This window comes from Crocodylus siamensis, chromosome 13 (assembly GCF_052110815.1).
Source record: "Crocodylus siamensis isolate JL-2025a chromosome 13, ASM5211081v1, whole genome shotgun sequence".
NCBI lineage: Eukaryota > Metazoa > Chordata > Crocodylia > Crocodylidae > Crocodylus > Crocodylus siamensis.
The window spans coordinates 5827627-5838065 of record NC_143407.1 but is presented as its reverse complement, the minus strand read 5'-3'; the positions used below and the strand labels follow the sequence as shown (position 1 = coordinate 5838065).

The following is a 10439-nucleotide window of genomic DNA, read 5'->3' as shown; positions in this document are numbered from 1 at the left end:
TGGTTGTGGGCGCGCAGGGACGTCGCGGCAGCGCACGGGGCTCCGGCGGGGGGGATCCCGGCTTCACATCACTGCCCCCGGCGTCCTGGGGACGCCGTCTCCCGCACGCCCCGCCGTGGTCGCCACCACAGCGGCCGCAGCGCTCCGGGACGGCCCGCGGACAGACGACAGTGACGTCCTGGCCCGGAGGAGGAAGCAAACCCGGCTCGGGGCTGCCCCCCGGGGGTGCGCTCCGGGCACTGCAGCCGCCACAAGCCCGCTGCGCGGTGCTGCCCTCCGGTGGCCGCGCCGGCATTGCGGCGGGGAGACCCGGGCAGGCACCCAAGCCGGCACCGCGCAGCCGCCTGGGGCTGGAGCGGGGCTTGGAGCCCAGAGATCCCGACCCGGAACAAAGCCGGCTCCGTGCCGCCCTCGCTGCGCTTTACCCTGCGCGGAGCAGACGGACGTTAAAGGCAGAGAAAAGAAACGCCTGCCCTGTGCTACTCCATAGGGTTCAAGCCGGGCTTTGCAGCCGAGAGCTGAGGGACAGCGGCTCCGGCCCCGCACCTGCAGGCGGGAGATCAAGGCAGAGACAGAAGGAGAAAGAAGGCCTCGCTCGCTCGGTGCGTAATTCGGCCTGGGCCAGGCTCGCGCTGCTCGGGGCGGACACGCGACCCCCGGGACGTTGACCCTGGCCCGGCGAGCGCGGCAGGGCCTGGATCGGAGACTCGTGTTCCCATTGGCCACTATCAGACGTGAGGCGATTGGGTGGAGTGCCTCTTGGGCGGGGTCACGGCCACGGCCACGGCCACTCCGCCCTTCTTTGCTCTGAGTGGCCTGTGCTGGAGAGGCGGGACCAGGAGCCCGGCCTCCTCCTTCACATTCTGATTGGCTGATGTGAATGGTGCGTGTGAGCCGGCTTCTGTGCGCCCATTGGTCCGACTGCGATCCGCACCGGCCCCGCTCAGCTGGTTGTCCGCCCGCTGAGTCCGGAGCGGGGCCGCTGCTGTGGCGACCACGGCGGGTCGTGCGGGAGACAGCGTCCCCCCTAAGCGGGGCCCGTGGCGCTGTCTTCTGCGGTGGGTGGTGAAGCGTGAGGCTGTCTGTCTGTCCCGGTGCCCCTTTCCTCTCCTCTCCGGCTCCTGCCCGGGGAGCCTCCCTGTCTCTTCGACGTGATGGGAGGTGGTCTACGGGGGTCCCAAGAAGTCGGACCGTTTGAATCCTCTCTAGGCAGCACCTTGCAAAGCACCAGATTTGCCATTTTTAACGAAAATTAAACAATTGAAAGCCTGTTGTTCAGGAAGCACCGCAGGGCATCGGTTCAATTCTAGGGGAGAGCCTGGATCTCTGGTGTCAACTAGTGTAATATGGAGAACGGGATTGAAGTGACGGTGTTAGCCATTGTGCACTTATTTTGAAAACGTAAATTGTACAGAGACGTGCGCAGTAGGATGTGTGTGTAGAGCGACATGCAGCTAGTGTGTGTGTGCAGTATACACCATGACTGACACAGCGATCCTGTGTGTAACAGGTGTCGTTGGGCATTCACGCTTGTCCCGCCGGGTGCTGCCCCCGGGGGTGCGCTCCGGGCACTGCAGCCGCCACAAGCCCGCTGCACGGTGCTGCCCCCCGGTGGCCGCGCGGCGCATGGCCGCGGCCCGTGCCGGCGGCGGAGGAGCCCCGCGCAGAGCCGCCCTCCCGTGGCCGCGCCGGCACTGCGGCGGGGAGAAGCCCTCTCTCCGGGTGGCTGCTATGTCCTTCTGGCCACTTGGGAGCTCGCATGCTGGGTTCCTGCCCTTCTCGAGGGCTGGCTATGTATTCCCTACCCGAGTCGCTGCAGGATGAGCGCCCTGGCACTTGGCCAGCTGTCGTTCTGCGCCCCCGGCTTGCAGCCTGTAAGCAGGGCCCAGGTCCCCTTGAGTCTCCGGGTCGGGTCTCGTTCCACTTGGTGAGGCTGGCCAGAGAGGATAGCCACAGCTTACAGGGAAGGTTGCAGGCTTCTGGAGGATACTGAGTGCGTTGGGACCCCGAGGCTTAGTGACCTTCCTGTAACTCGGGTCCAGGTCTCTGCTCCTCTGTTCTGCTGCTCCTGGCTGGCAGCTGGCACTCAGGGCTGTGCAGGTTGCGTGTGGGCTTCATGCCCCAGCAGCCAGCAGTGTGCAGGGAGCACCGCCCTGGAAGCAGGGCTGCCGGCGCTTGGGGTCGCCGTTCATGGTGCCGCCCTAGCAGTCCTGTCCAGCGTCCTGGCCCGCGGCGTTCTGCTCCTGGCTGGCTGGGATGTCAGCAGCCGAGCCCGCGGAGGTCTGCCCTCCCCACTTGCCGCAGACAGAGTGGCCGCAGGTCGAGGTAAGGGTGAAAGGGGGAAAGAGGCTGGCGCCTGTGGTCTGGTCCTCTGACTTAAATCCAGTGCCTGTCTGTTTTTTAAGCCACCAGAAGGAGAAACAGGGAAGATGGCAGATGAGTGACTAAGGAAGAAAAAGACCCCAACTCCCTCCTCCTCCACCTCCCCGCTGGAAGTCTCTGCCTGCTGCAGCTTTCACTGCTTCCCTGCACACAGCGGGCCTCCAGCACCACATGGCCCAGGGGTCCTTCCCCAGCGAGAGGGAGGTCCCGGCTCCCTGCAGGAGCCCCAGACTCCCAGAAGCAGGCCCACAACCGGGGGCAAGGCTCACATGGGGGTAGACGGGGCCATGCCACAGTGAGAGCACGCTTCTGCCTTGGAGCAGGGGCTGGAAGAGGTGGGTCTGCCTTCAGCCTGCGGCCACGCACGCACGTGATCCAACACAGGGGAGGGCACCCTGCCAGGGCAGAGGAGGTTGTGTGCACCCATCGGACACCGGGCGGCTGGAACGAGTCCTCTCGGCGCGGCAAATACGATGGCCCCAGGCCCGCAGCGGCTGGGCAAGCAAGAGCGAAAGCCGGGCCCGGAGGACGCTGCCTGACAGCAAGGGGCCTTGGCCACCAGGCAGGCAGGGCCCGCGGCCTTCCCGGGGCTCCCCTTGCAGTGGGGCCCGAGCATGTGGGCAGGGAAAGAGTCAAGGGGCCCAGAAGTGAAGGTCTGAACCAGTCAGGCCCTGTGGGTGCTGTGGGCCTGGGTTCAGGTTCAAGTCCAGGTCTCTCCCCTTTTGTGGGGAAGCGCCATCTTCTTGCAGTGGAGGGGCCCGGCCCGTGCGTGTCAAGGGGCCCACAGCTGGAAAACACTCTGAGCTCTCCCCAGTAGCCTGGTGGTAAGGGTGCTACCCTAGGTGACAAAGGTGGTGGGTTCACATCCACCCCCAGCTGGAGCTCTTAGGCCCCTTGTTCGGGGGCTGGGTTGAGTGGGGAGTGTTTGGATTGCAGGGGAGGTGGAGCAGGAGGAAAAAGGCTTTCCTTTAAAAGCCAGGGGTTTTTGCTTTGTGCCCCAAAACAACCTGGCAGACACCAGGTGGCTCAGGACATATCCAAATGGGCTACAGCTCCAAGTCCCCTCCAGCTTTCAACCAAGATCACCTCTGAGCACCAGCTGTTAGGCAAGCGCTGGAGGGGAAGTCGGTTGCATACTAGTTGGGGCCAGAGGACTCAAGCCTTGCAGAAACTTGAACCCGCAGCCCCTGCCACCAGCGGCAGTGTCCCAAACCACCCTGCTAAAGGGCCAGCCTGACTGCATCCCTTCCCATGTGTCTCTTGACCCGCCTGCCCTGCAAGCAAACAGGCACCAGGCACCCACCCTGGGGCTTAAAAGGGTCAAGGTCTCAGCAGCACAACTCACACCCACAGCCCCCCAGTAGCGCTCCACCACCCTGCACCGCCAGCCAGCTCTGGCAGACCGTCTCTTCCTGGCCCCTTGACCCGCCACCTGCACCGTGCACTGGGCCCATTGCAAGGGAGCCCCAGGGCAGCCGGGCCCCGCCTTGCCCCAGGGCCCGGGGCAGTGGCACGGGCCACGGAGCTGCACTGCGCTGGGATGCCGCCCCCACCCCCGGCACGGCCTCTACATGGCCCCGCGGCGGGGGGCTTCACTGCGAGCGGGGCTCCCCTGGCCCCGGCAGGGCCCCTCTTTTCCGCCGCGCCGCGGAACGAGGCGGCTCCTGCTGCTGAAACCTGCAGCGACGACCGGCCCGACCCGTGGGCACCCTGCCCCGGAGCCCGGCTCGGGCACACGCGGGGCTGCCAGGGCAGGCGGCCGCCCGCGCTCCCCCGTGCGCGGGGAGACGGTTATGTCGCGGGGCACAGCCCCCCCGCGCGGGCACAGCCCCCGGGCCGGAGGGCCCGCGCTACGGCCCGCCCCGGCTTCGCCGGCTCCCGCCCGGGGCCTCCCCCCGGGGCCGCAGCAGCGCCCGTGCTCGGCGCCAGGCCTGTGGAGACGACCCGGCTCCGGCGCTCCCGCCCGGCACGAGGCGATGCCGCCGGCCCGGCTCCCGCGCTCGGCTCGAGGGCGGCTGGAGCCCCCGGCCCGCGCCGCTGCCCCGCACCACCTGCCCTGCGCGCCCGGCTCCCGCGCCAAGCCCCGGCTGCGGGACGAGCTGGGTCAGGCCGGGGGGCCGCACCGAGCTCCCGCGCCCGCCCCGCACGCAGCGCAGCCCGCGGCGGCCGCGCCCGGCCGGGCGGGAGGGAGGGCGGGGCTCGCTCCCGTCAGTCACGGCAAGGCCGCAGCCCGAGCATGCGCGGTAGCGCCCAGCGCCGGGGGCCGGCGGCATCGCCTCGTGCCGGGCGGGAGCGCCGGAGCCGGGTCGTCTCCACAGGCCTGGCGCCGAGCACGGGCGCTGCTGCGGCCCCGGGCCGGGGGGGCCCCGGCGGGAGGGCGCGGGGCGGGCGAAGGCAAAGCCGGGGCCGGGCCGGGCCGTGGCCCTCCAGCTGTTCCGGGGCTGTGCCCCGCGACATAACTGCCTGTCCCGGGCACCGCGGAGCCCTGAGACAGGGCAGCCGCCTGCCCTGGCAGCCCCGCGTGTGCCCGAGCCGGGCCGAGGGGACGGGCTGCGCGGGCTGTGCCGGTCGTCGCTGCAGGCTTTAGCCGCAGGAGCCGCCGCGTTGCAGCGAGGGGCGGAAAAGAGGGGCCCTGCCTGACAGGGGGAGGGGAGGGGAGGCCAGGGCTGCGATGTAGCCCGCCCGCCACAGCAGCCGGGGCAGGGGGGCACGGTGCAGGGCCTCTCCCCGCGGGTGCTGCGGGCCTGGGTCCAGGTGCAGGTCCCCCACTGTTGTGGGGAGGCGCCGTCCTCCTGCCGTGGAGGGGCCCGGGGGTGCGTGACAAGGGGCCCAGGCCCGGATTTGCTTTCAGCCTTCCCCTGTAGTCTGGTGGTAAGGGTGCCACCCTCGGTGGCAAAGGCAGTGGGTTCGAGCCCCACTAGTGATTGGAGCCATTGGCAATGAGTCCCTGGTCCCTGGTCCCTGTGGCTGGGTGGGAACAAAGAGGTTGATCTGGGGGGGCAAGCAGGGCTGGGGGGTGGGGTGGGATGGAGAGTGAGGGAGAAACTAGGCCTGGGAGTTGCGGGGGGGGGGACAAGTGCAGGGGATCTGAGCTGAGAGGAGTTCTGGGGAAGGTAGAGGCTGAGCAGAAGATGAAGGGGAAAGGAAAAGAGTGTGGTTTTTTTATTCCACCACTCCAAAACCGACCCTGATTTTTTTTTTCTTAATCTCTTTTCTTCCCCCCCCAACTCTCCTCTCTCTAGCCCCTGCCTTACTCTCCAGCCCCCACCTCCCCGCCCCTCCCCACCTTGCTGCCTCACTTTTTACCACACAACCTCTGAGTGTGCACTTGGCCACAGGGACCAGGGGCTCACCAGAGATCCAGGAACCCAAGTGCTCCAGTCACTAGTGGGGCTTGAACCTACTGCCTTTGCCACCTAGGGTAGCACCCTTACCACCAGACTACTGGGGAGAGCTGAAAGCAGCTCCGGGCCTGGGCCCCTTGTCACGCACCCCCGGGCCCCTCCACTGCAAGAGCACGGCGCCTCCCCACAAAAGGGGAGAGACCCAGACCTGAACCCAGGCCCACAGCACCCACACAGAGAGGCCCTGCACCCTGCACCACAGGCCCTGGCTGGCTCAGGCCTTCACTTCTGGGCCCCTTGACTCTTTCCCTGCGCACACGCACTGGCCCCACCACGAGGGGAGCCCCGGGGAGTCTCTGGCTTCTGCCTGCCTGGCGGCCAAGGCCCCGCGCTGTCAGGCAGGGCCCGTGGGTCGGACTGCACAGGGGCAGCGTCCTCCGGGCCCGGCTTTCGCTCTTGCTTGCCCAGCCGCTGCGGGCCAGGGGCCATCGTATTTGCCGCGCCGAGAGGACTCGTTCCAGCCGCCCGGGCTCGAGTCCGGAGACGTCGGGCTGGAGGCCGGGCGCTCTGCCTTAGTTTCCGGGCACGAGCGAAGCCGCGCGGCACGTCCCCGTGGGCCGTGGGGAACGGTGACCTCCGGCTGCTCAGCGGGGACCACCGCGGGGTCCCAGCTCCTGTGCGACCCCAGCCAAGGGGTGCAGACAAGGGGGTCGGAGGCCGCCAGCCACAAGGGAATCCGGCCCCCGCGGGGCCCCCGGCTCTCGGGGAGACCTGGGGCTGGGGGCAGCCGTGTCCCGCAGAGCGCGGAGACGGGGGGCCCGGGGCAGGCCGCCTGCCCGAGTACCCTCCCCGGCCCGGCTCAGACCAAGGCCCAGCTGCCTCCGGGCCCCAGAAGGCAGAGGGCGGGAGCCGGGGGGCGCCGGGCAGTACCCGGAGGGGGCAGCCCCCGGGCGGCTGTCCCGTGGGGGGGTCACCGCGCCGGCCCAGGACGCCGCTCGCCCCCGGCCATCTGCGCTGGGGCACAGCCTTGCTCCGGCCGGGGCCTCTGAGCCCGGGGACCGGCGCCCCCGCCGGGCTCCGCTGCCCTCCTGGGGCCCCCCCGGCTGCATCACGACCCCGGGCGCCCCCCCGCCAGCCCCGCCCGAGGCAGGGGCCTGCTCTCCTGGCCATGGCCCCCGCCCCGGGGGCAGCCCCTCGCTCCGGGCTGGGGCGAGCTCCCGGCCCCGCGGGGGGCGGCGCGGCGGCCCGCGGGGAGGAGCTCGCTCTCGGGCGGGGCCCGGCGAGCACGAACCGGAGCCGGGGCGGGTCCTGCCCGGCCGCGCCGGGGGCACCGAGTGCCCCCCCCCCGGCCGGGCCCGGGGAGCCGGTGCGGCGCCGGGGCTCCGGGCAGTGCCCGCAGGGGCTCGGGGAGGCGCTGTCTGTCCCCGGGGGCTCCAGCCGCCCCCGAGCCGAGCGGGGGGCCGGGCCGGCGGCAGCGCCGGAGCCGGGCTCGGAGCACGGGCGGTGTTGCTGCCCCGGGGGGGGCCGGGCCCCAGCTGTTCCGGGCCGTGACAGCGCGGGTCGGGGGGTGCCATGGCTGCCATGAAGCAGCCAGTTCCTCTGACCATATGACTAGACACATCCCATGTCCCGCCATCACTTTACAATAAGAAAGGCAGTAAGCCAAGTCCTGCTGACATGAGCGGCCAGAACCGGAGCCTTCCAAGTGTGACCCGAGTATCCTCACTGCAGTGATGTCGGCCTGAAGCTCCCAGCAGCTGGAAAAAATGACTCGGAAGTGGGAGCGGGGCTGCAGGGCAAAGGCCAGGGCTGACAGATCTCCCCCCTCCGCCCACAAGGGCCCCGACCCCGGGGGTGTAGGAGAGCCACACGCAGGCAGGGGGGCAAACGCCGTTACTGAACCGAGCCACATGAACACGCACACGGGGGAGCTTTACTGGGGTAAGGGACGAGCAGCAGCAGGTCGCGGCTCCGACTCCGGCAGCTCCAAGCTCAGCAGCAGCCCCAGCCTGAGCTCCTGTAGGGAGAGACACGGAGCGAGTCAGCACCGGCAGAGGCACCGGGCTGGACCCTGGTCCTGCAGATGCCCCCTTCTCTCTCTCTGGAGATGCCTAACTTGGTTGCCCTGCCTGCTGCCTGCGCTCACTACAGAGCCCCCCGCTGCCTCCCCCGCTGCCTCCCCCACTGCTGACACTTCCCTTCTCAGCCCGCCCACTCCCCTGCCCCCTTCCCTCCCTCTGTCCCTAGTCTGTGGGTGTGCAGCACACGTGTTATACAGGTTTGCACTAGACGCAAAACCCATGCTGCGTGAATATCGCTATTTGCCTGTTAGGTGCAGACAGACGGAGAGTGGCATAGGATCACTGTGTTCGTTATGGCACGTGCTCTGCACACACATCCGTTACACACATTTCTGTAGGTACAAGTCAATACACAATCAATAATACTGGCACTTCACCTCCCGGTCTCAAAATGTTACTTCTTTTCCAGCAGGGATCTGCAACTCTCCCCTAGAACAGGTTTCTTGCCGTTCTTGGTGAACAATAGGGTTTTTTCCCTATTTTTTCCCTTTAAAAAAGAGAATTTCCATGCACATGTTGCTAGAAATGACACACCTCAGGACAAAACCCCGGGGGCGGCATCAGGTGGCTCCAGGCCCACGAGGAAGAGCAGGGTGGGCCTGGACCCGCCTTATGCCGTGCCCTGGTGACACCACGGTCCTGTTTTGCAGCAGGGAGCCCAGTCTCACCCCTAGGGTTTGAAGGCTTTCTCGCAGCGTTCACTAAATAACAGCAGGTTTTCTGTTCTCATCTGTACAAAACAGAAACCCGGTGCTACTGCTGACCACCGAGGAGAGCCCCGCGGGCCACGCACCCTGGGGAACGGAGTCTCCCGCAGCAGCCGCCACAGCGCTCCAGGTCCGCCTGCGGGTCCGCACCAACCACCAACATGGGCTCCGCGCCCCGTGGAGGGACAGACAGCTGAAGGATGCGCTGAGGATCGAGTCGGAGCAATCGGTACACAGCAGCGTGCACACCACCCACCCTGGGTCCAATTCTTCAGCCAACTCAGCCCTGCAGGAAGGCCGCACCTCGCTCGCACTGCAGGATGGCCTCCACTAACCTATATTTTAAAAAGCTTTCCTTTTTTAAAGAGAAAATGAAATGAAAACCCCGCAGCCAGGCCTCTGACTGTTCCCCACCATGCCAGAGCCTGCCTCTGCAGGGGTCCAAGCCCTCCAGCTGGGAGGAAACAGGTCTTGCCTCATCTGCTGGAGCCTGGCGGCCCAGTCGGGTCCGGAGCAGATCCCAGCAGATCCTGCCTCCTGCCTGCCATGGCCTGGACAAGGGCTCGTACAGGCAGCGGTGGGGAGAGGTGGGCTGGGGCCTGGGCCCTTGCCCCTGCTGCGATTCCTGCTGCACCAAGTGTCAAACCAGCTGCTGGACCGTGGTAGCAGCATCTCTGGTCTGGGCCAAAATCCCAGACCAGAAGTGAGCGGCTGCTTGCTCCTAATGGGTGTTTGCAAGTGTACAGATGCATTCAACAGTCTCCACCTGTACTTATCTAAGCATACATTACACATTCCCCTCCCTCGTGCCCACCCCACCCCACCCCACATTTGTTGTTCCCAAGCTTTCTTTTCCTGCTTGTGTTCCTGCTTCTCCAGCTGCCCTTCAGGGATCTGCAAGAGTACACAAAACAGACGTGGAATTGCACACCCCGCTAAAAATAAAGAACAATGTAGCTCACGATGCCCATTGCACTCTCAAGCTTAGCGTCCTTTAAAAACAAGGGGGACGTGACATGCCTCCGGTTTATTAAATGAGGGCGAGTACCCCACTGGCAGTCACCCGTGTGTGACCACAGCAGGACCTACGGCACGAATCCTGTGTACGAGGAGGTCCCAGTGCTCCCACCTTCCACAAGGCGCTGATCACAAGGTCAACAACTTGGGGATGCAACTTGCAGAGAGGACAGACAGTGTCCAAACTCCCTTACCTTTCCCTCCTGCTGGGTGGGCGGGGGCCTCTTTCTTCCTTACTCGCTCATCTGCCATCTTCCCTGTTTCTCCTTCTGGGGGCTTAAAAAACAGACAGGCACTGGATTTAAGTCAGAACCAGACCACAGGCTCCAGCCTCTTTCCCCCTTTCCCCCTTACCTCGACCTGCGGCCACTCTGTCTGCGGCGAGTGGGGAGGGCAGACCTCTGCGGGCTCGGCTGCTGACATCCCAGCCAGCCAGGAGCAGAACGCCGCGGGCCAGGACGCTGGACAGGACTGCCAGGGCGGCACCATGAACGGCGACCCCAAGCGCCGGCAGCCCTGCTTCCAGGGCGGTGCTCCCTGCACACTGCTGGCTGCTGGGGCATGAAGCCCACACGCAACCTGCACAGCCCTGAGTGCCAGCTGCCAGCCAGGAGCAGCAGAACAGAGGAGCAGAGACCTGGACCTGAGTTACAGGAAGGTCACTAAGCCTCGGGACCCCAACGCACTCAGTATCCTCCAGAAGACGGCAACCATCCCAGACCAGAAAAGAGCTCCATGCTGCAGACCACTTCACCTCCAGCCTTACACTGGAAAATCCTCCTCCACTCCCAGGGGGCAAGAAAGCTGAGACCGGCACCCTCCCTACAGGGCACGGTCCGCCTGACTAGCCAGACTGCCCGCGGGGGTAAAGGGGAAAGGCCCAGAGCCCTGCTTACAGGGAGGGCCCA

General features: G+C 66.6%; 1 long non-coding RNA gene across 1 annotated transcript; it reads right to left on the bottom strand.

The window, feature by feature from the left end:
• Nucleotides 1-9293: 9293 nt before the first annotated feature.
• LOC149853750 (uncharacterized) lies at nt 9294-10020 on the bottom strand. The gene is made up of 3 exons (XR_016438974.1): nt 9886-10020; nt 9726-9807; nt 9294-9408 (listed from the first exon to the last, which is right to left on the bottom strand). It is a non-coding gene; the product is annotated as an uncharacterized LOC149853750 (long non-coding RNA).
• Between the last annotated feature and the right edge of the window lie 419 nt (nt 10021-10439).